The 23383-nt window shown below is 41.0% G+C and overlaps 1 protein-coding gene across 4 annotated transcripts in view; it reads right to left on the bottom strand.

Annotated features, from left to right (window-relative positions):
- The window catches only part of ralgps2 (Ral GEF with PH domain and SH3 binding motif 2), a 646420-nt gene that overhangs the window by 578791 nt on the left and 44246 nt on the right, over positions 1 to 23383 (bottom strand). For all 4 annotated transcript variants that reach the window (XM_038795105.1, XM_038795106.1, XM_038795104.1 and 1 more), the window contains exon 2: positions 5858 to 5928. The gene's annotated coding sequence lies outside the window, so the exon portion shown is untranslated. The remainder of the gene's footprint in view (positions 1 to 5857; positions 5929 to 23383) is intronic.

The following is a 23383-nucleotide window of genomic DNA, read 5'->3' as shown; positions in this document are numbered from 1 at the left end:
CTGTCCACCAGCCTTGCCCTCTCCTCCTGATCCCTTTTCTCCCTATGCTCCCAAATTGATATAAACTCCCTCCGAACCACCACCTAAGTGCCTCCCACAGTGTGACAGCCATGACCTCCCGCAAATCAAATCCTCTAGGTGTGGCGTGTGGTCAGAAACCACAAAGCGCCGATAAAACCACATCATCCCAATTTGGGCATCGACCTTTACCAGAACCACCAGCAACCCCTCCAACTTTCCACAGAGGAGTATAACCATCACAAATCTAATACTCCCCACTTCAAACGCAAACTGCTTATTAACCAACCCCGCCACTTCCAATGGCGGCCATGGAGTGAGTGGGCGCTTGTTTGGTAGCTCCCGCTCCTGGTGTAACTTTGGGACCTTTTTCCCCAACTTATGGGGGATTTGATTGGTAAAATAGGAGACTGGTGAAGTAGAGGAGAAGAATCCCCCACTAGTTTATGGATTTGAGGACCAGAAGTGATCTGAAAAGGAGAGATTGTTGGGCAAAGAAGGAAGTGGAGTCTGCAGCACAGGAAAACATGGCGGAGGCTCAGGGACTGGGATTGCCAGCCCAGTGGTCAATGGTGCAGCTGGTGCAATTCCTTCAGGAGAGCTTTGCTAAGCAAAGACAAGAGTACCTGGACTCTAGTAAGATGGGGATTGACCGGGTGGAGCAAAGATTGAAAGCCCAGGGCCAGTTGATCCAGAAGGTGGAAGAGGCGGTGGCTGAGCACTTCTGTCTTTTGTTATTATGAAACCATAAATGCCTTAATAAAAAATGTTTTAAAATAAAAAATACAATAAATAAGTCAGTCCTGACATCCCAAGAATCAGTCTGGCAAACCTTCTCTGCACTCCCTCTGTAGCAAGAACATCCTTCCTCAGATAAGGAGACCAAAACTGCACACAATATTCCAGGTGTGGCCTCACCAAAGCCCTGTATAATTGCAGCAAGATATCCCTTTTCCTGTACTCAAATCTTACAATACTTGCTTAATTTCTTTACAAGAAAAAATAGGATTAATTAACGCAATACAATGGTGTCCATATTGTGTAAATTGTAAGTCCACAGTTTTTTCCAAATACGATGACCTTGTCATATTCCATATCAAGTTTCTTTTTTTTTTTAAATAATTTTTATTCAAGTTTTCAACAACAAATTTTATCACAACAGAGAAAAACAGTAACCCCTCCCCTCCAATACAAAAACAATAAATTAAGAAAAAGAAATAAGCATAAAACACATTTGGGTGTCGGGGAGAAAATCACAGTGTGCGATATTTGGCTGTGCTGTGTGTTGTTGTCGTCCGCCCCTCCCGGACGGGTCTCGCTGCCGTCCCACGCTCGCCCCCGCTTCTGCCGCTCCTCCCGTCCTCCATCTCCATTTTCCTCATTCCCCGCTCCTGGAGGTGTCATGCACGTTTTGGCATCGCGTGCCCTCCCTCCGGCTCCCGCTTCCCTGCCCCCACCCCACCCCGCAGGCCCTCGTCCCCCCCCCCCCCCCCCCCCACCCCCGTGGTTCGCCCCTCCCTCCCTCCTCAGGTTTAGCCCCCCCCCCGTCCATCTCTCCCCTCCATGCCCCGGCTACCTTCCCACCGATTCCCGACCATTTTCCCCTGATTCTTGGCCACCCGGCTATTCTTCCTCTTGTTCGTTGGCCACAAACAGGTCCCGGAACAATTGCATGAATGGCTCCCACGTTCTGTGGAAGCCGTCGTCTGACCCTCGGATGGCGAATTTGATTTTCTCCATTTGGAGAGATTCCAAGAGGTCGGACAGCCAACCTGCAGCTCTGGGCGATGCTGCTGACCGTCAGCCAAACAGGATTCTACGGCGGGCGATCAGGGAGGTAAAGGCAAGGGCGTCCGCCCTCCTCCCCAGGAATAGATCTGGCTGGTCCGAGACCCCGAAGACCGCCACTTTCGGGCATGGCTCCACCCTCACCCCCACCACTTTGGACATGGCCTCGAAGAAGGCTGTCCAGTACTCCACGAGTCTGGGGCAAGACCAGAACATGTGGGCGTGGTTGGCCGGGCCTCTTTGGCACCGTTCACATCTGTCCTCCACCTCCAGGAAGAACCTACTCATACGGTTTCTCGTTAAGTGGGCTCTATGTACCACTTTTAGTTGCGTCAGGCTGAGCCTTGCGCACGTGGCGGTGGAGTTGACCCTATGCAGTGTCTCGCTCCAGAGTCCCCATCCTATCTCCATCCCCAGGTCCTCCTCCCATTTCTTTCTTGTTGCGTCCAGTACGGTGTCGGCCCTTTCTACCAGTCGGTCATACATGTCGCTACAGTTCCCTTTATCTAGGATACTTGCGTCCAGTAGGTCTTCCAGTAGTGTCTGTCGTGGCGGTTGTGGGTACGTCCTTGTCTCCTTTCGTAAGAAGTTTTTGAGCTGCAGATACCTTAGCTCGTTCCCTCTGGCTAGCCGAAATTTCTCTGTCAGTTCGTCCAGTGTTGCGATTCTGCCGTCCGTGTATAGGTCCCTGACTGTCAGTGTCCCTCCGTCCTGCCTCCACCTTTTGAAGGTGGCTTCAGTCAGTACTGGTGTGAACCTATGGTTGTTGCAGATGGGAGCTTTGTCCGACATTTTGGTCAGGCCAAATTGCTGCCGCAGTTGGGGTTCCAGGATTGGAGGGTGGCTGTCACCACCGGGCTGCTGGAGTGTTTTTTGGGTGGGGATGGGAGTGCTGCCGTGGCGAGGGCCCGGAGGGAGGTCCCCACGCAGGAGGCCTCCTCCGCGAGCACCCACTTGGCCTCTGGCTCCTGGATCCATCCCCTTACTCGCTCGGCTGTTGCCGCCCAGTGGTAGAATTGTAGGAATTCTAGGAATTCTAGGAATTGTAGGAAGGCTAGCCCCCCCCTGGATTTTGTTTTTTGTAGGACCTTCTTTGGGATCCTCGCATTTTTACCCTTCCCCCATACGAACGCCATGATTAGTTTGTCCAGCGCTTTGAAAAAGGCCTTGGGGATGTAGATCGGGATGGATCTAAACAGGAAGAGGAACCTGGGTAGTACGTTCATTTTGATCATCTGGACTCTCCCCGCGAGGGAGAGTAGGAGTGTGATGTCAAGTTTCATATGTGCTTTCTTCATCAATGGTTGGCTCAAGAGTAAAGGTATTTAATTTCGCTGGATACAACAACCAGCACATTCATCAGTAGACTGAAACTTCCTGTTACTAATAAATTTTCTCTCTTTGGTCAATATCTCCCTCTTCTTCTTCAGAGTCTTCTGTCTCGTGTTTGTTTCAAACATCCTATTCTATCTCTTCGGACAGTTTATGACATAATGGAATTTCGAATCATACCTAAAACACCGGACTGCAGCCTTGCAAATTATTCCCTTTTATACTCTTCTATGGGGTTATCCTCTGACTCTCTGAATCTGTCTAAAACTACCTAGGTCTCATCAACACTTAATAAGTTGTCCTTTTGGTAAGTTTTATCCATGAAAGTTAGTCATGTATCCAAACTTTCATACAAGTACAACTTATACAACTTATATGTGCAGGTTAGGTGGATTGGTCACACTAAATTGCCCTGTTGCTGGGTTACAGGAATAGGGTAGAGGTGTGGGCTTAGTTTGGATGCTCTTTCAGGGGCTGGTGTAGACTTGATACTTCTGCACTGTAAATTCTATGATTCTATGCACCAAATACTGATGATACAGTATATCTGAAATTCCTACATTCATCACAGGTGCAATGCTAAACAAATGAACATTGTTGAATCGGTTATCTCATCCTTGACTTCTTATGTTCTTGGAGGTGGGCACCTGGGATCTGGTGATAATTCAATTTGATGTTGTAATTCGGGGAAGGCCAAAAAAATTTGTGCTCACCTGTAAAGCTCAGACAAAAGCTCCCAGGAGAATCAAGTTGAAAACAAACTGGAAAATGTATATAGAGTACAGTTTCAGGGTAATTTTGGGTGATATGAAAGCATATCCCAATAAATGAGAGGATCATGCAAGACAAAAATGATTGAATGATGTTTTAAAAAAAAGGCCAAGCAGAATTTTTAAAAATACAATAAACAATATTGAGAATTTGAATCCAGACTGAAATCAGTTAGGTGGATTGGCCATGCTAAATTGCCCGTAGTGTAAGGTTAATGGGGGGGATTGTTGGGTTACGGGTATACGGGTTACGTGGGTTTAAGTGGGGTGATCATTGCTCGGCACAACATCGAGGGCCGAATGGCCTGTTCTGTGCTGTACTGTTCTATGTTCTATGTTCTATATGCGAAAAGACTGAAAAGTCAGAGAAAGATGCTAGAATTTCAACATTTGGAAGAGAGTCCAAATGTAAGAAGTAAAAAGATGATTCAAGATTAGTTAAGAAGCAAAAAACTGCTCTGGAAATTTGAAATAAAAACAGAAAATCCTGGATATACTCAGCAGGTCAGGCAGCTTCTGTGGGAGTCAACATCAGATCAATGACTTTTCATTGGAACTGATATCTACCTGAATCATGAATTTAAATAGCTTAATTAATCTCAGTAAAGTCAGGTAGAAATATTTTTTTTAAATCAGGAAACGGTAGAAATAATTTTACATGACAAATTCAGATTCAGTCATTTTCATTCATGTCTAAAACAGTCTGACATGAGTAAATTAATCCAGTAGTTAAATTTTTAGAGGTTTCAAACCTCGTCAAGATAGCATACAATCTTGAGATCTTCAAGAAAATACGACAAAGGAAATGGCTGAATCTCTGATCCACTTGTTTTACGAGTTTCATGCATACATACATGCAGCGGTACCTTTGAAGACTGAACATTAGCAACAGTAAAAATTGAGTCATCGATTTAGTAATTATAAGTCAAACAATCAGAAAATAGAAGATTAATCAGCAGCACTTGGTCAGACATTATTCATGTTCCTCTCACCAGCAGAATGATCATAATAGTCAACATTTTTCCAATGAGGTATGGAAGGGTTGAATGGCTCCCCTCTTTTGCTGCTCCTCGTTTGAGTGCAACCACTTTTCTTTTTAAAAAGGATATGCTGATATGCTTTGACTAAGACACACACACACACACACACACACACACAAACACATCAATAAAATGATAGATTAAGTGATACTTTAAAGTCCCCAAAAAAGTTACGTGATAGGTTCCCATAGGTTGCTGACTCGAGTGGATCCAGGATGGACTAGGCGGCCCTGCTGTTTTTAGCAGTGAGGCGGTTTAAAGATGTAGATTGACAATTATCTGTTCCTCTGGAGACAGCAGCTGCTGGTTGGACTTCTTTTTAAATCTCTGTCTGCGGCACATTGATAGTCGAACAGCAGAAGGGCAGAGAGAAGTCCACATCCAGGTGATTGTTTGGATATCCTGTGAATGGGTGAGTTGATGGCCCCATTCACATTCCTTCTGAAGTGTTCTAGACAAGCTAGCTTCACTTAATGGTACTGGAGTTTATTGTGTACAGTGACACAAATTTTCAACTACCTTAGAAGCTGTGGTTTCAAGTAACTGCAATGTGGCTTCAGTCTTTTCAAATCCAATCTGTGGTTTCCAGCCAGTAAAGTCAAACCAATTTTTTGAAGCATAGCTTCATAACATGGAAGTTGCAGCAACATGACATTCAAAAAATGTATTTAATCATTTTATAAGCAATTAATTTACTAAGCAACAACAGTGTTTCTAATCAGTTTGGGTTTTCTGAAGGCATTTGATAAGGTAACACATGAAAGCCATAATAAGATGATTAAGATGCATAGAATGCGCCAAATCAGCTGACGGAATTAAAACTAGATTTGATGATAGTTATAGTGCACATACCAAAATCCACAACTGAACGCATGTCACAGCTGGAGTTCCACAGGTAAGGGTACTTACATAAATTAGTTGACAACATCAAGGTCTGTTTAGGTGATTGTTCAAAAGAGAATAACAGCATTCACAAAGATCTGAAAGAATTAAACAGATTGTCTGAGAAGTGGTTGATGGACTTTAACATATATATTACATAACCTAAAATAAGAGAGAAGTTAAGCATGCTGGAACAAGAAACCAAAATTAGATCAACAATTCAATGCTCCTTAGCAAAGGTGGATAAAGAGAAAAAAAAAACTTGAAAACAAATGATTAACCTTTCAGAAAGCGTCTGTCTGTCCAATGTGAAGCTGCCACTGAAATGCATCTCAAAAATACTACTCTACTAAGTAAACTTGTAAAATGTATAAGTATGGTCGCATCTATGGAATTATCAATGGTATGAGGCAACCCATCTTCAGAACAATGCTACTGCATGAGACAAAGGTGAACACAATTCAAGACTTTAAGAGTTAATGAAAAAAGACTCACAATTGAGTTTGTTTCCTGCTCTCAGAGAAGATGAAGAACTGTTATGATCCAAATTTAAAATACACTATAGATAACAGCTGGTAATATAACAGACTACAAGTGCTGAATTATGGTCAAATGAAAATGAAACGTGCCTTTAGCAAGGCAAGATAAAGATTCCTCCCCTCCCATTTCCAACTAGGAAGAAGGAAAAAATGAAACTCCACTGTGACTAGCCAGAATGAAGGTGATTGGATAATTTCCCCATCAACCATTGCTTTAAAAGCCTGGGATTTCTTCCTAAATTTTCCTGGAGAAACCACACTTCTTTTATCAGAAGATACTGCTGTTCTGATCATGCATGAGTTCTGTTGGCTGTAGTTTGTGGAGACTCTTTTTAATGGAGACTCTGTGAACAAATTTTGTTTGTTGCAAGTCTTGCTGTATGAACCACTCTGCCTCAAATTCAATGGTATCAGATTACACTGCACTATGGAAACACAATGACCTTTGTTCAGAACAAGAACCCACAAACGAGATGAATCATAGAATGGTTAGAGCACAGGAGGCGTCCATGTGGCCTAGCATGTCTGTGCCAACCTTCTGGAAGAGCTATTAATATTTCTACCAAGATAATTAGCTAATTTCCTATTGAAAGCCATGATTGAAGCCGTCTCCAATACATCAGGTCGTCCATTCCGGATTCTAATCATAGGTTGTGTAAAAAGGTTTTTTCTCATATCACCTCTGGTTCTTTGCCAATCGTATTAAGTTACTTCCCTCTGGTTTTCAACCCTCATACCAATAGGAACAGTTTCTTCCTATCTTCAATGCATAGACTCCACAAGATTTTGAACACCTCTACCAAACCTCCTTTCAACCTTATGTTCTCTAATCATTTTTTTATATATTGGGTTGTTGCAGGGAAGAATACTGAGCAGGGTACTATGAGAATACCTCTTCTGTTATTCAAATAGTACCTGGAAATCTTCCAACATCCACCTGAACAACTGAAGCCTACAGATGCTTTTCAGCTTAATGTCTCTGCAAAAGACAAAATCTTTGTAAATGCAACACCCTCTCAGTATTGCACTAAGTTGTCAGTCTATCTCTTGTAGGATTTAAGCCTATAAGCTTCTGATAAGGTTTCCAACTAAATCAAATGTCATGAAGGTAACAGATCAAGGATAATTACTGGAATTAGAGTATAATGTAAATATTTCAATTTCTTATTCCATTCTGTAATATTGTTTCATTTTAACGTCAAGGAATTAGGAATAATCTAAGCGAATATTTCTTCAGATCAAATGATTTGGGTCACAAAGCAGTCAATTTGTATAATGCCTGTGAAAAGACTGACATCGATGGCTCCAAATGGCATTTTCTCTCGACCAAATGAGGCAAGTCAGCAGCAGTATGTCAGTGTACTAATTAATGTCTAAAGTTAAATTCAGATTCACTGTGTTGAAATTTCCTCCCTGGACAGCCAGGGACTGAAACAAAGGATTTAAATTTGTGAACAAGTCAAAAAAAAAAGAAATTACTGAAAACTTTTCTCAAAGGCCTCTACAATATAAACACAGAATCAAAGTAGCAGTGTACCAAATCATTTTTATCCCACTGTCTTACAAGGCATTCATTTGCATGGTGGAGCCTGAATTAATAATTCAACATTTTTAATGCTTTACACAATCCAAAGTTAACTGTTTAAATTAGACATGTTACCTCTTCTTTCCACATGAAACAACTTTGTCTCAGGCAAACATAAACCATTGTATCAATATCTGTACTGCTTATTGTATGTTACCATTTATCACCCAAATCTTAATGAAATGCAGAATAAATAATACCGACAAAACAATTCATTTTTGTCTTAAATGAAGTTTTAAACACTCATTTTACAAATGTCAAAACTGTGACATTTGTCACAATGTCAAAAGTTGCAAATTACCAACACTCCACTGTTGGTTAAAAATAACAATTGCAGAATTTGGCAGTATTACCTTCGTGAAAGCATGTCCTCAGCTCTAGAAGAGCATGCATATGAGCAGTGTTCCAGACAGCACATTGGACTATTTTCGATAACTGATAAGTGATTTTGAGAAACAAAGTTTGAGAACTGAGAGGGCATTGAAAAGATACATTTTGATCCACAGTGTTATACTGCTCTGGTGTGGATCTACAGAATTACCAAATAATATATCTTGCTTGATTGTAATTCACATACATTTTGGACAACTCAAAAAAAAAATTATTTCCAAATTTCAAAGTGTGATAAATTTTACCCTTCTACTACAAAAGCAGGAAGCAAAGAAAATTGCACTGGTTTTATGTTTACATTTTTCAGTTAAGCAACTCAAACTTACTTTTGAAAATAATACAACGTAATCTTGTCAATGTCAAGGAGAATAAGCGAGACAAAAAATATATCATGAGTGTTATGATAAATTGAAAGAGCACCTTGAAATTACAAACTGATCACAAATGACCACAGACTGAAAGAATACTTGTATATTATGAGACACATACATGCTGTAAAATTGCAAGTAAGAAGTTAACATATACAGAATGATTTGCCTCAATCACACCTTGCAAAAGCAAGCTCCACATTTTTACCACCATCTGAATAAAGACATTTTCAAGATCTCTATTGGGTCACTCCTCAGCCTTTCTTCACTGTCGCTGGCTCAGTCAAAAAACTGAAATTCCCTTCTTCAAAGCACTGAGAATGTACCTACTCCAGGTAGACTGTAGTGGGGGCTCACTGCCACCTTCTCCAGGGCAATTAGGGATGGACAACAAAAGCTGGCCTTCAGCAATGCCCACATCTTGCAGAATATAAAAGAAAAGAAACCCATCCAATTCATCCTTTCCTGATGGGTATAAACATGCATCTCTCGTATCATCCTTGTAAATCTATTTCCATGTCTTTTCTGGTGTCTCTAAATCCTTTTCATGTAATGACGTCCAAAACAGTAGTCCATGTAGTCTAACCAAGGTTTGATATGCTTTTAAGATAACTTGTCTAATTTTCAATTCTATTCCTCTAGAAAGAAACTCTCATACTTGGTTTGCTTATTGTGGTCTTAAAATCTTGTGTCACTACTTTTAGTGATTTGTTTATATAATTGCTTTCCTATTCTGTTGAGATTGTTTTCCAATATGTGATTTCCTTCCTTTTCTTAATAAAATGTAATAGCACACACTTCTGCTGAAATTCATTTGCCAATTATATGCCCATATTGCTAGTTTATTAATGTCTTGAAACCAGTCGCAGTCTCTCCAGTACTGATTCCCCCTCCCCCAAATTGGTATTTACAGCATATTTAGAAGCTGTGTTTCTGGAAATTGTTAACAGTGGTCCTAGCATTGATTCTTGTGGGAACCCACTTTCCACTTTGTCCGAATGTGAATAACTATTCTTCTTCCCTTCTATCTACTTTCTATATCGCAGCCAGCTAGCTATTCATTCTGCTGCACCCCCTGACGCCATGCTCTGGCCTTATTCATTCGTCAATATATGGCACACTATCAAAAGCCTTTTGGAAATTGAGATAAATTACATCTCTGTATTATTGTTGTCTGCTCTCACAGCTACATCCAAAGCACTCAATGAGATTGGTCAAACAAGACTGACTGTCCCTTTTGAAATCCATCCTCACTAATCGTTAGTATATTTTTGTTTTCTAGCTATTATTCCATTTTCTCCTTTTATAGGGATCCCATTGCATTTCCTACCATAATGTTAAACTGACCATCCAAGAACATGTATTTCCCTTTTCAAATACAGGGCATAGGTACGAGCTAGCTATCTGCCAGCATTCTGATTATTTGACATGTGCAGTCACTACATCTTCTTTACATTCTTAAATATGTTGTTGCAATCCATCTGAGCCAGCAGTCTTGGAATTTCATTAGTTTATTTTAAAATCCTCTTACTTTAAATGCAGTTACAATTCCTTATCGTCCAACATTGTGTCCACCTGATCTACCTCTCTGATGAGTATTGAAACAAAGTAATTATTTAGTACTTCTACCATTTCACTATCATTGCCTGTGATTTCATCCTTTTCATCCCTTAGTGGCAATACAGCCAACCTGACTATATTTTTTTTATTTGGTTGCATGCCAGTAGAACATTTTTAGTATTTTGTTTTATGTTCCTCAATTTCATTTCATAGCTCTTTTGTCGTCTTAATTTTTTGAATTCTTGGCTCTTCGTATTTATTGAGTAGTTTTTCCTTATTATTTAGTGGAATACCCTTTTCCTGGACTCTTGCCTGTTTCCTATTGCTGTTCAACATTATTGCTTGGCAATGTTGTTGTCCATTTTATTCTATTCTCAGTTTCCCAAAATTGGCTTTTCTCGAGATTATTATCCAGTTCTTTGTCAGAGGAACACAGTGTTGTGTTCTGCTATCTTGCCGATGCAATGATGTAGACAGAACATCTGATTGCACAACTGGAACAATGATTTATTGGCAAACATGTGGAAAGATAACAAACAGATTACTATACAAAGTTATTTGAATTCTCCTGGAGCTACTCTAAGTGCGACTACCCTGTTGCACGTCCAACTACCAACTGGCAGGTCACTCCAGTCACGTGATGGATGTCTGGTGCCACCTGCTGGCCGGAGTCATACTGATAATTTTGTGCACTGATATGCAACTATATACATTCATCCAACTATATACATTGATGTGAATGCATATCACCACACACACAGCGGTTTGGTCATTCAGCTCTTTGAGGCTGCTCTGCCATCCACAAGATCATGGCTGATCTTATTGTGATCTCAACTCCACTTTCCCGTCTGCCCCCTAAACTACCTTGTCTATCAATTACAAAGGAATTAAGAGCAAAAGTAGGCAATTCAGCCCTTTGTGCCTTCTCCACCATTCAATCAGATCATGGCTGATCTCTTCCTGGAGTCAAATCCACCTCCGTACCTGTTCCACATCAACCTTTAACCCATTTTTAAAATCAGAAATATATGCATCTCCTTCTTGAAACCATTTAATGTTTAGCAAGTGTTGTCCAACCGTGGAATCACATTTAATGTTGAAACTATAAGTTTTGCAAGCACAAGCTGGCTGGGTAGGATCAGTGCTTTGCCTGTTGTGAACAGCTGAAGGGACATGCTATTTGATTCAATCTATCAGTCGTTGAGATTTACGGCCTACATACCTGGCATCACACCGGCACGGAAATTCATACACAATTTTACTCATTTATGTGATAGGCAGAACATCATTTTGCCTCGATGGAAACATCCTGTTAGCATAAAGTGCCACTCTTGTTGCTACTGCATAGTAACAGCTAGCTGTGCTCCTATATTTCCACACTTTTTTCTAGATACCAATTGGGGGACAACTAAGCCATTAAATTTTATCCTAGGCAGACACTGATATGTATGAAACAAAACATGGAGGGATGTCCTACTAGGGGCTGGTTTAGCAGAGTGGGGTAAATAGCTGGCTTGCAATGCAGAACAATGCCAGCAGCGCGGGTTCAATTCCCGTACCGGCCTTCCCGAACAGGCGCCGGAATGTGGCGACTAGGGGCTTTTCACAGTAACCTCATTGAAGCCTACTTGTGACAATAAGCGATTATTATTATTATTACTAGCTTATAGACCTGATAGCTCATACCTGTTGAATACAAATGGAAAGTCTTTTGCAAGAGATTGATAAATGCACTAAATTTGATCTATTTCACAAACTCTTGCTGCAATACTTTATTACCAAAAATTGTAACTCCAGTTCCATGATCAACACAGTTCTTAAATATTATCCAAAACATTTTTTAACATGATTTCTAACTTGCTTGCTTTTGTTACCTCTTCTGGAGTACACCTATTACTGGATTCCAGAGCAAATCGTCTGGTGGATCCATGCAATCAACACCGATGGGAGCAGAGCTGAGAAGGTTGTGGAGAAGTGCACCATTTTGCTAAAGACTGAACCTGTGAAACCTGGGTTAATTGAGAGTTGCTCTCTGATATTACACAGCAGTCTTGGAGTTTGATTAGATTATTTAAAAAATTAAAATCCTTGGCTAAATCCTTGAAGGAAAGGAACTGGTAATATAACTTAAGATTATAGTATTGAAAGTCTTGTGTCTGAAATTTGTGCCAAAATTGCTGTTGGATGACCTATCTTTGTTGCATCTGCTATTAAAGGTATAATCTATAATTTATACTGATCATGATTTGCCTATTAATTCAGTTCAATTTATGTTGATTTTGGTTTGATTGTTAAGGTAACAACTTTAAAAGTTGTCCACTGGTTTTTCATTGGGTCTTTCAGTAAATTTGGTTCTTTCGGTTTGTTGATTTTCACGGAGTCATCACAACTTCAGGGACTCGGGTTTGATTCCTGGCTTGGGTCACTGTCTGCGCAGAGACTGCACATTCTCCCAGTGTCTGCATGGGTTTCCTCCAGATGCTCCGGTTTCCGCCCACAAGTCCCAAAAGATGTGCTGTGAGGTGAACTGGACATTCTAAATACTCCCTCTGTGTACCTGAACAGGCGCCAGAGTGTGGTGACTAGGGGATTTTCACAGTAACTTCACTACAGTCTTAATGTAAGCCTACATGTGACAATAATAAAGATTATTATTATGAAGGACAGTGTGCGCATTGCTAAATAGATAGTTTAACCAATTGTTATTTATTATACCTCTGTTGAATTTTTCCATTTAAGGGGCAATTTAACGTGACCAATAGACCTACCCTGCACATCTTTGGGGTGAGACCCATGCAGACATGGGGAGAATGTGCAACTCCACAAAGACAGTGACCCGGGGCCGGGATCGAACCTGGGTCCTCGGTGCCGTGAGGCAGCAGTGCTAACCATTGTGCCACCGTGCCGCCCCTAACCCACTGTTAATAACAGCTCCTCTCATGTTATTTTAATGATCTTATTACCCTCCTGCTTTATAACTCTACTTATTCCGGGGTCATTTATGTCCCTTAGTTTCATCTGTACTATGCTCTCATTTCCTACTTTGATTTCTTGTCGGAAAATGACATGATGAATTTATTCTTCTGATGAGGCAAATAGTCTTTCACATTGCATCTCTCGTGCAGTTTAATCTCAGAAATTGGCAGAGAATTTATGTATTTTCCCCCTTCACAGCGGTCTAACAATACAACACTCACTGTTCAGGTTTGTACATCGATCGTGGCAACTTTGGTTAGGTACCGAACAGTAACAATTGAAAATGGGACTATTGGCACTCTTACTATCTCTGGGTAATCTGCTGAAGTACGATTTCAGAGATAATAGCTTAGATATACTTCTAATTACAGTCTCAGCAGATGATGTATGATATACCTGACAAGAACTCTATTGATTTAAAATTATTATAAGAATTTTCCATCTTGGTTTTTAACCAAACTTTTAGAAGGCATATTTGGGCACATTGAGAATGCAAAACCTGAACAATTGAACCATAGAGGTATAATAATTTTATACTCATGCAAGATGGTACGGTCACAAAGGCTGATAAACCATTGCGGCATTACTGTGCACCAGAGCAATCAATGAAGATATTGGAGCAAGAAGTAACCTTGCCAGGGTGCAATACAGCAGCCATGACTCCATTCTTGCTTCTGATTTAAATGATTCCAGTTCAAATTGCAAATTCCACACCTGCAGCTGAACACAAGATCTTATTGATATTTCAATTCAGATTTAAGTGCTGCATTGTCAGAAATGATAGCCTTCAAATGAATGATATTACCAAAGTTCCATATACTGATTAAGTTGTTAAATCATTATTCACAAGGCAGTGAGTTCCCTGCCTTGCTCAACATTCCCCAATCAACATCAATAAAGCAGACTAACTGGGTATCTCAATGCTGTTTATGGGATTTGGCTGCATTTATCTAAACAACAGAAACAAATGCAATTCAAACATTATTTGCATGAAGCAACTTCAGACATTGCCTCCCAAAAAATAGGACACTATGTAAATTCAACTCTTTATGACAATAACGGATGTGGGATAATTATGTAGAGAACATGAAGGTTGAAGCAACCACACAATTCTCGACTCCACCTACAAAAGTTACCGTTGACATTTTCGACGCTCTGGATTAAAATCAACACATTCCATTAATTCATGACAAGATAACAGGCATTTCGAGGGACAGATCTGAACTTTCATTTTATTAAGAAATAACTTGAGATAAGAAAAATTATCATTTGCAAGCCAGTTCATGTTGAGGGGAAAGTCAACATAATCACAAACACTTTTCCATAAACTTCCCCCTCCTTCTTTGTTATTTTGAACATTTTTTAAACAAACAAAAATTCTCACATCTTTTGTCTTTGTAGCCACATTTACTAATGTCAGCAGCCCAGTTCATAATCCTTATATCCAACAATTATTCCTCAACTAATTCCTGAGAAGGGAGACCCATCCATCACTTACTTCATTATTGTTGTTGGAACTTGCTGTGTGCATATCACTTTTCTAACTCCTACAATAAAACAGTGTCCAGAGCTCAAAAAAGTACTTAATTAGCTATAAATCATTTTGGAACATTGAGATTATGAAAAACGCAATGTAAAATCAAAGTTTTTCATTCATTCTTTTATATCTTCAAAGTCTATGTAGATTGCTGCATACATCTCACTAAATGAAGAGATTAAACTATTCACTACCGTTCATACTCAGGATGTTGAGACATAGAGGTTATAACCAGTAGCCACAAAGTGAATACTGTGATTGTTAAACGCAAAGTGGCAGCAGGAAGGTATACTGCAGGTAAATTAGTAAGTTCTTCCAAATGTCTACTGCTAGCAATATTGAATTTTATCTAGACCAGATATCTTGTTAAAGATTCATCATAATTTAACACAACTGTGAAGAAATTCAGCCTACGTGTAGAATCTGCAAAGTAAAAGTGACGTAATTACTGGGTGCAACTTTGTATTGAAATATAATATTACTGCAAAAGAAGTTAGTAGTGAAGGACCTCATGTTTTATCTTGAATGAATTTCAGAACCAAACCCTCAAAAATCTATGATTTTACTAATCAGGTGTAGTATTTACTTTAAAGCAAGCTTCAGAAGCGTTACTATTCATTCACAACTTTCAAAATGACTGCCAAAATCTTTCACACTTAAAGTTGGAAATCAGCTTATACAAGGGACAAAAGGCTGCACTTGGTTCCATGCTCATTCTTTTCTCCAAATTTATGCCCTTTCTCATATTCGATTTTCATGAACCATCTCACTGTATCTTCAATGCCCTCCCCTCCACCCCCTGGGCTAATTGTTCATAAATCAGCAATGATTGCAGCAACTCTCTAAACACTTGCATAAAGGAAAGCAACTTAATAATTTTTGTTGCATTTATTTGTCTTGAACATGGCAGTTCATCTTTTCCTGAACTAATTTTATTTCCAATGCATAAAGATTACCCTGGACAGGCAGTAAGCAGCACCTAGAAGAGAGGATGAGAGACAGGCAGCAGGCTGCACCCAGAGGTGACTGCAAGAGGAGGACACTGAGCCAGTCAGTCGGCAGCACTGAGAGGACAGTGCAAGAGGACAACCATGGGACAGGTAGTCAACAGCACTCAGCGGAGTGGACAGATAAAAACATTTTGCACAGGAGGAGTAATTTATGAAAACATCACAAGGGAAGGAAGGATTCATCAAGTGGGACTGGGAACCAGTGCGAGAGGTGCAGCAATCTTGTTAAGTAGGACCGGGTGGGTATTTCTATTGTACAATCTTTCAAGTAAAAACCGGTCTTTAGTTTAGATTCATTAGTGTTTAAAGTATAAGTAGAAAGGTAAGATCCCTAGTATAATTAATATTATTTAAATTAGAGAAAGGAAGTGGCACGGGCAAGTCATGGCAGGGCAGCTCAACTGTGTGGAATGTGCAATGTGTGAAGTCATGAACATTTCCCGTGTACAGGGTGGCCACATGTGCAGGAAGTGTCTCCAGCTGCAGCTGCTTGAAAGCTGTATTTCGGAGCTGGAACAGCACTGGAGTTATTGTGGAGCATCGATAAGGGTGAGACATTAGTGGATAGCAGGTATAATGAGGTGACCACCAGACAGAGTAAAAGAACTGGGCAGGTCATGCAGGAGTCCAGTGGGTCCATCTCCCTCCATTTTAGATACTGCTGGGGGAATGGGGTCTCTCATCTGAATGCAGCGAAAGCCAAGTCCAAGGCACCACAAGTGGCTCAGCTACGCTCGCCGAGTCGAAAAAAGTAGTGGGAGAGCAATAGTATTATCTGGGGACCAGATGATGTTTCTGCAGCTGCAGATGTGACACCAGGCTGGAATGTTGCCTCCCTGATGCCGGAGTAAAGGATGTCACTGAGCAGAGGAGGGTAAACAGTCAGAGGTTATAGTCCATGTCAATACCAACAACATCGGTAAAAAGGAGGGATGAGGATCCTGCAAGCAGAATATAGGGAGCTAGGGAATAAATTAAAAAGCAGCGCGTCAAAGTTGGTCATCTCGGGATTACTCTCAATGCCACACACTAGTGAGATCAGGCGTAGCAGAATAAATTGGATGAATGTATAGCTACAGAGGTGGCATAGGAGGGACCGATTTTGAGGAAGATCTAACTGTCACGTTCTGTAGACTGGCCGAAGTGAATGATGAACGACAGAACATCTGGTTTAAATAATTTATTATGAAACAACTGTGTAATAAAGTAAACTAGGATAAATAAAATAATAAACAACAATTAACTATTGTAGAACTACTGCAAAATACGTCTATCCTCTTACACGGCCAACTCACCACTCCCCAGCCACAGGGTCCAGTGATGAGTTTATACTGCCACCTATTGGTCAGAGGTCGTGTATAACATTATGTACAGAATTGATTTAGGCATACTATCACATCCCCTTTCCTTTGGAAAAAAAAATTATTTACATACATCAGATTTTTTTCTAACATTTCACCATGATATGCATAACTATTTACATGTTTAGAATTTTTTTTTTACAGTCTACAAGTTCAGTCTTTCTGGATTGCGCCTTATCTTTTCTGATCTTCTACATGTCTGCTGAAGTTGCAAAGGTACTTCATCTTGTTCAGTGTTTGTTGTTTGTGCTTGATGTTCTTTGTATATCGATGCATCTTCCTCTTGTTGTATTTGTTCCGTATGATCTTCAGATGTTTTAGGACTGTAGCATGCTTCTTCTAATGGTTGCACCATAACGGTTTGAGGTGTTTCATAACCTCTGTGGATTGGGCTGAAATCTCTCCCTTGCCTCCTTTCTTTACAGATGGTTGCCTCTCTGGTTCTCAATGAGCAAATTCTCACAACACTTGGAATTGAAGCAGTTTGCACCATATGCCTTTTGCAATGAAGTTACTGAAGTTTGTTTCCCGCACTGTGTGCAGACGTTCATTCTCCTACACCATGTGCAGTTGCCTACCATTGTGTTGCTATCTCGAAGGATATCCAGCCAATAGACCGTGTCTTCAGCTCTCTTTACATTTTTTTCATCTTGTGTGCTCCTCATGGAGTTTGCTCAGAACCACTGATCTTTAAGATTTTGGAATTACTATTCTGTTTTTTCACAGCAAAACTCCATCTGCAACACTCAACTCTGCTCTCACGTTGTAGAATCCGGAGCAGGATTCTCTGTGCCACCCTTCACGAAGATATCTTCACACCTTCAGCAACACTGGGTCCTTCTTGGTTCATTCTCTTAGTCTGACACTACTGATAGAGTTCATCCTGTGTGGAGGTTCTTTATTGCGCTTCTTTATATATACCATCAAATTAACCCAGTCTGTAGGCACTTCAATATGTTTAATGACACCCAAGGCAGTAGCTCTGCCTTTAGTTTATCCCTTAATGGTGCTCGTACACGTCTCGGCGCATAAATCAATGCTTTGCATCTTCCTTTAATTTAATCTTGTACATGTATGGTAACATACCAAAACCTTGGAAAATTTTAGGGATCATTCAGTATGGAGCCTCCAGACGGGTAAGGGCTTGTTGCAGCACTATAGACTCGTTGGACTAGCTGCAGCTCCTCACACACTTCAACTCCATTTAAAGACTTGCGGTCTGCCGCCACCACGGAAAATGTCAATTTATGAATTTTATTTTTTAAATCAACATCAAGCTCACATGCTGCTTATAATGAGATTTTGTTGCCATTGCAATCTCTTAACAATACCGTTCTGTTAACTATTTCATGTTCACTTTGCAGCTTTTTTTAAAAAAAACATCGGAGAGGTTGATGAGGTTGGCTCTTGCACCGGTGTCGAGATTGACTGTTATCACTGAGCCATTTAGGTTCAATGGCACTGTCCATTTATCCTTATGATTCTCTGCCTTCAATTCACTATTGCTGCAGACCGGTATAAATACATTGCTTTTTGGTATGACTTAAGTCTCCTTGTCTTCGCTGGAGATCATGTCTACAAAGAATGCGTCCTCGAGGCACACTTCATCAAAAGCGCTGATACTCTATTTGTGCAGGCTTTCTCCTGGAATAACACTGGGTTGCAAAATGATTTCTGCCATTACCGTCGGCACGTTTTTCCATAAGCAGGACATTGCCGTGGCAAATGTCCTTTGCCACATCTCGGACATAAACTGGAGTACCAATTCAGCCGCTCAAATTGGCAGCCTGCACTGGGAACATTTCTTATTTAGCTGAGTCACCACACTAATGGCGTCTGCCGCTTCTTCTGCCTTCGCGCCAGAATGCCGCAGATAGGGAAGGGAAAAATTGAGGATATATACAAGTGGCTGGGGCAGGGGGGGGCAGGGAGTCGTGCGGATGGCGAAGATCAAGGAGAAATGGGAAGGGGAGTTGGGAGGGGAGATCAATTGGGGAGTATAGAGTGAGGTACTGCGTAGAGTAAACGGAACCTCCTCCTGTGCAAAGAGGAGCCTGATAGACAGGCGAGAATGAGTGGGTGCTTTCAGGGGGTAATAGATAGGTGAGAGGTGTGAACGGGGCCAGCGAATCACTCACACATGTTTTGGGGTTCTGAAAAATTGGGAAGATTCTGGGCGGGAGTGTTCGCGGTCTTAGCTAGGATAGTGGAGGAGGAGGAGGTGGACCTGGGCCCTTTGGTGGCATATCTGGGATTTCAGAGAAGCCGGAACTCATGGAGGAGGAAGAAGGCTGTATCATGGCCTTCTCCTCTATGATTGCACGGCAGCGAATTTCACTGGAGTTGCGGTCGGCATCGTCACCAGCATGGTTGGGTGACCTGTATGACTTCCTACAGTTGAAGAAGATAAAATATGAGTGAAGTGGCGCTGCACAGAAGTTTGAGAAAAGGTGGGTGATGTTTGTGATCGTGTTTGAGGAGCTGTTCGTCGCAGAAGGGGGGGTGAATTGCACAAACTGTATAGTTGATTGCTGGGAAGTATGTTTCTCGGGGTGTTGTTGTGTTGTAACCTGCTTTGATACATGTTGGCAATAATATAAAGTTTTTTTTTTAAATGCCAGAGATTTAATGTGCTGATCTGTTTTGCTGCAAGCTCACTAGCATGACATATTTGAATCGCACTTTTCCTCAGATGTTGCTCACGCACTTTATTCATTGGAGATCCCAAAAACTATTTGATCATGTATCATTGACGACTGGAGTGTGCTGAAGTTACACGACAGCACCTTCAATCGTAAGTCAGTGAAGAAGCCATTGAATGCCTCTTCCACTATCTCTGTGCACGTCCGGAATATATATTTTTTAGCGGAACAATGCCAATCAAATAGTTTAAGAACTTTTGCTGTCAGCCTCATTTTCAAAAACAAACGTATTGAAAATTCAATTGCTTGGGGGCCTGCTACAGTGAGCAGCAACGCGATATGCCTCTCATCAGGCTGTGCGTGCAGACCAAGAGTTGCAACAGAGAGTTTAAACTGTTGCTTAAACACCCTACAATTCTCGTCTATGTTACCGGTAATCCAAAGCTGTTGAGGTGCCTTGATGCCTTCCATCCCGGGCTTTGACGTTTTACTACGCATTGAACACCAGATGCTCGCAGCTTGCAAGGTTAGTAGCAAAAATGCGTTTTCTTTCTTTTCCTTCAAAGTTATCTTTAGTGATTCAGACTTGTTTTGTGCAGAATCATCAAGTTCTCAGTAAATCATCAATCCTGGTACCATGTCATGTTCTGTAGACTGGCCAAAATGAATGATGAACTATAGAACATCTAGTTTAAATAAAATAATTTATTATGAAACAACCGTTTGATAAAGCTAACTAGGATAAATAAAATAATAAACAGCTAACACTAATTAACTATTGTCAAGCTACTGCAAAATACGCCTACCCTCCGACACAATCTACTCCCCAATCCCAAACCACAGGGTCACGTGGTGGGCTTACACTGCCACCTAGTGGTAGGAGGTCATGTATAATATTATGTACAGAATTGCTCCATGCATATCATCACAGGAACCTGTACAAGTTGGATGGGTCGCATTCCAGCAGGACAAGGGCAAAACCCTCGCAGTGCCATTCACTGGTACTGTGGGGGAGGGTTTAAACTGGAGTGGTAGGGAGATGGGAAGCTGAGCAAGGAGACACAAGAGAGGGAAACAAAGATAGAAATTAAAGATAGAAAAGTAAAAAATAAAAGTGGAAGGCAGAGGATTAGTAAAAAACCTGGTCATAGTACAAAATAAAGTCTGTAAAAATGTTCACAGTACTGCTCCTGAATGCATGAAGCATTCGCAATAAGGTAGATGAATCAACAGCGCAAACTGATGAAAATGGGTGCAATATGTTTGCAATTATAGAGACACGGTTGCAGGGTGACCAAGGTAGGGAACTAAATATCCACGGTATTCAATATTTAGGAGGGGCAAGGAAAAGAAAAGGAGGTATGGTGGCATGGTTACGAAAGGAGAAAATCAATGCAATAGTGAGAAAGAATATTGGCATAGAAGACTTACATGTGGAATCAGTCTGGGTGGGTTAACAAACAATAGGAGGCAGAAAACGTTAGTGGGAGCTGCCTAGAAGCCTCCAAATAGTCATGGTAAGGTGGGGGGGGGGGGGGCATGGAAGAAGAAAATTGAGATGCATGTAACAAGGGTGCTACAGTAATCATGGATGGCTTTAACCTGCATTTGGCCTGGGCAAACCACATTAACAATAATATAGTGGTAGATGAATTCCTGGCGTGTTAATAGGATTTGTTTTGGACCAGTATATTGAGAAAATAACAAGTGAACAGGTATCCGAGAATTGGTATTGTGCAAAGAGAAGGGGTTAATTAATAATCTTGGTGTGTGGGAACAGTGACAATAGAAAATGAAGTCCAATCTGAAACTAAGTATAAGGTGTGAATAAGCCAAGATAGATTGGGAAACATCATTAAAAGGCATGATGGTGAATCAGCAATGGCTAATATTTATGGAACGAATGCATGCATTGCAACAGTTATGCATTGCTTTCTGGCACAAAAACATACAAAAAAAGCTATGGTAACAGTAGAAATTAAGACTAGTATTAGAAATAAAGAAGTCATATAAAGTTGCTGGAAAAAGTAGCAAGCCCGGTGATTGGAAGTAGTTTAGAATTTAGCAATGGATCAAGGACCCAGGTTCAATCCTGGCTCCGGGTCACTACCCATGTGAAGTTTGCACATTCTCCCGTGTCTGCGTGGGGCTCACTCCCAGAACCTAAAGACGTGCAGGATTGGCCATGCTAAATTGCCCGTTAATTGGAATTTTGTTTTTAAAGAATTCAGCAACGGAGGACCAATAGATTGATTCAGAAAGGAAAAATAGAGTCTTAGAGTAAAATTGCAAGTAACATAAAAGCAGACTGTAAAAGCTTCTATATGGATGAAAAAGAAAAAAAGATTAGTGAAGACAATTGTAGATTCTTTAAAGTCCAAACAGGAGAATTGGTAATCATGAGCAAGGAAACGGCAGAGCAACGAAACAACTACTTTAGTTGTCTTCACAGAAGACGTCACAAATACTTCTGTGAAATGCTAGGGAAGCAGGAAGAATTGAAGGAAATTGGTATCAGGTTAAAAAAAAATTGTTGGAGAAATTAACGGGACTGACAAATCCCTGGGGCTTTATAATCTACATCCCAGAGTACTAAAGAAGGTGGCCATGGAATTAGCAGATGCATTGGTTGCCAACTTCAAAATTCTGTAGATACTGGAACTGTGCTGGCAAATTAGTGTGGCAAATGTAACTCCACTATTTAAAAAAGGAGAAAGAAATCAGGGAATTACAGACCAGTTAGCCCAACATCAGTAGTATGAAAAATGCTCCAGCCTAAGTGCCCTGTTAGCACATGCTAAAGGATGTGCTAACAGGGCATTTAGAAAATATCAATTAGTTTAGACAAAGTAAACCTGGATTTTTGAAAGAGAAATAGTAGTTGACAAACCTGCTGGAGTTTTTTTTTAGGAAATGACCAGTAGAATAGGTACAGTAGAATCATTGGATGTGGTGTCTTTGGATTTGGCTTTTGATATTGTCCCATGCAAGAGGTTGTAGCCATGCTGGCCACGCAAAATGGACACTGAGCCAAACTAAAATGGAAGACAGCAGGGAAAGCCTGTTTAGTGAGAACAGACAGCCTGCTCTCAACTAATTAGCATTTTGCAAGCAGCAAACCAGTTTTCTGGCCAGGTGCAGATCTCCAAGCCAAAGGTGTTAATGGCAAAGCGCTTAACATTCTGATGAGGCAGCCCAGATCCAGGCACACACAATGGCAACATTTCCATCTCAATGTAGCACTTAATTGGTTGTGCAAACAGGATGGCACCAGAGTAACGAATATCGAAACCACCCCCCAACATCGAGGGAAGCCCCCGCATTGGAGGATTTCGAAGGTAGCCGTTTGGAAACGTTCCAATCGGTACCGAAAGGTAGAGCCCGCCTAGAAGGGGGCAAGGACATTAGAGAGGGGTATAAAAGCAAATTCCCCACAGAGCCCGGTCTGTTAAACTCGTGCTCCGGCTCTGACTGACATCTTGCATCCTGACTCCAGCCGTTGAGCACCAGCCGCCGAAACCGTAAGTTCAACGCTCGCTACGCGATCCAAGCCCACTAGACTCCCAAGTACCAGAACGCTTGCTG

The sequence above is a fragment of the Scyliorhinus canicula genome, chromosome 4 (genome assembly GCF_902713615.1).
Source record: "Scyliorhinus canicula chromosome 4, sScyCan1.1, whole genome shotgun sequence".
Lineage (NCBI taxonomy): Eukaryota > Metazoa > Chordata > Chondrichthyes > Carcharhiniformes > Scyliorhinidae > Scyliorhinus > Scyliorhinus canicula.
Note: the sequence above shows the minus strand (reverse complement) of the source record. Positions and strands in the feature narration are given on the sequence as shown.